The 2,450-nt window shown below is 48.2% G+C and overlaps 1 non-coding gene across 1 annotated transcript; it reads left to right on the top strand.

Annotated features, from left to right (window-relative positions):
- Window positions 1-1,915: 1,915 nt before the first annotated feature.
- TRNAG-CCC lies at window positions 1,916-1,988 on the top strand. Its single transcript has one exon. It is a non-coding gene; the product is annotated as a tRNA-Gly (tRNA).
- Window positions 1,989-2,450: the final 462 nt, after the last annotated feature.

Raw genomic sequence — 2,450 nt, 5'->3', positions numbered from 1 at the left:
GCCCGGAAAGACCCAGATCCCTGTGGGTCTCACGCTCTGCTCTGTGGCACTGCTCGTTTCTACTGAAGAGCCCACTTCAAGATGCCATCGGGACTTTCAGAACAGATGTTTCTGCTACTGTTGGTTTTCACTCGCTAAGTCGTGTCCGCTTCTTTGTGACCCCATGGACTGCAGCACACCTGGATTCTCTGTTCTTCACCATCTCCCGGAGTTTGCTCGAACTCATGTCCATTGAGTCAGTGAGGCTATCCAATCATCTCACCCTCTGCCTCTCCCTTCTCCTTCTGCCTTCAATCTTTCCCAGCATCAGGATCTTTTCCAGTGAATCGGCTCTTTGCATCAGGTGGCCAAAGGACTGGAGCTTCAGCTTCAGCGTCAGTCCTTACAGTGAATATTCAAGGTTGATTTCCTTTAGCCTTGACTGGTTTGATCTCCTTGCTGTCCAAGGTCAAGCGCCTTCTCCAGCATCACAGTTTGAAAGCATCAGTTCTTCAGTACCATTTCCATTTCAAGTGGACTCAAAGGCAGTTTGGGGAAGATGGAACAGTGATGCTATCATATTTTGATCACCCCCAATTCCCTTATAAAAATGAACAGAGCACCAGGAAGAAAGACTTCAGGCTTGACTGATATGCTGGCATCACCTGAGAGTAGACAGCAGAAACTCTGTCTACTCTGAAACTCCTGAAACACCTCTCAGGGAGGTGGTCCTGAAGGGAGCAGCGACAGCATGTCAGACATGCACCTGGTTGCTCCTTCTATTTGTAAGGAGAGAAGGTCAGAGATGTGGGTCCACACTGACTTGTCAGCAGGGCTTAATGGATGGTCAGGGACTCCGAAGGAACAAGATTGGAGGGTTGGTCACAGGAGGTCAGGAGAAGAGGCCAGAGGAAGAACCTCTCAGAGTGGGCACAAGGCAGCCAGACAGGTGTCCATGTCTCATGTAAGTGCTGACCAGAGGCCACCTTCACGGAGGAGACTCTCTGTCATCAGAGGGACAAGATGGTCTGTCTGATGGCATCAGCCAGCCTGTGTCCCCAGCCACCCTGCTTTGCCTGGGCCCAGCAACCCAAGCTTCTCTGCACTGAAGCTGACCAGCAACACCTCCGCCCCCATTGCTATGGGCCCAGCTACCCCATCGGAGGACATCATTCCCCAGGGGACTGCCAGCCCCCTGGTGGCAGGTTGATTTGACTGGACCACTTCCATCATGGAAGGGGCAGTGATTCGATTTTCCTGGAATAATCACTTGATCTGAACAGGAATTTGCCTTCCCTGCCTGCAAGTTTTCTGAGGAAACCTCCATCCATGGACATCTGGAAGCTTCTTGGCCATTATTATATGCCCACAACACACACTGCTTCTCATCAAGGAACTCACTTCTCCACAAATGAAGGGTATCATCAGGATTAAGCCACTGGCTCCTCTGTCTCACCACATTCCCCATCGTCCTAAGCATCACTGAATGAAGGGATGGCCCTTTACTGGCTGAGTGATGATGCTTTGCTGTTTCCAGAATACCATTTATGTGCCTAAAGAAGAGATGAAGTAGGGGGTTACTGTACCAGCAGGTATGACTGGTCCTGGTTCCAAGGGGGAACGCCACAGAGAGCGAGTCCAGAAGATTCTCTGGGGCATCTCTGAAAACTCTCATGTCCTGCAGTACAAACCCAGGGGAAACCTAAATGACCCATGAAGGGCCTAGATCCTTCAGGAATGAAGTATAGGTCACCTCACCAGGCAAAGAACCAGGATGAGCTCAGATGGGGAAAGGAATGGGTATAGAATGAATAGAGGAAAAAGAAGGTGTGTCGACCTAGTTGGAATTACAGGACTAAGGCTGTCTGTGTTTTCTCCCCAGATCCAGTTGATAGTCCAACGACTATAAAGTGGGTTAATGGCAGCTCAAGGGACTTCCCTGGTGGTCCAGTGGCTAAGACGCTGCACTCCCAATGCAGGGGGCCCAGGTTCAGTCCCTGGTCGGGGAACTAAATCCCATATGTCAAAACTGAAGGTCCTGTGTACAGCAAGTAAGACCCAGAAAAACTGAGTAATTAAATAAATTTTTTTAATTTAAAAAAATACACTGGTTCAACCAATATCTAGTATTTTAAGTCACTAAAAAAGGGGATTGCAGCTCAGCGGAAAACACTGCCTAGAGGTGGAACTTTGCATCTCCTTTTTTGGAAGGAGAATTAGTGTATCTTTGATTGTACAGGGGACAATGGGGTTCTGTTAGGTAGAAAGATATTATTTTCTGTATGCAAAAGTTAAATTAAGGGATCCCCTCACACCCATTAGAATAGCTATCGTGAAAAAAAAGTATAGAAAATAGCTGGTGTTGGTGAGGATGCAGAATAATTGGAAGCTTTGTGCAGTGTTGGTGGGAATGTAAAACAGGGAGCGAAATGGTGCCCCCCAAAAATTAGAAAGATCATGTGATCCAGCAA

Source organism: Bubalus bubalis, chromosome 5 (genome assembly GCF_019923935.1).
Source record: "Bubalus bubalis isolate 160015118507 breed Murrah chromosome 5, NDDB_SH_1, whole genome shotgun sequence".
Taxonomy (NCBI): domain Eukaryota; kingdom Metazoa; phylum Chordata; class Mammalia; order Artiodactyla; family Bovidae; genus Bubalus; species Bubalus bubalis.
Note: the sequence above shows the minus strand (reverse complement) of the source record. Positions and strands in the feature narration are given on the sequence as shown.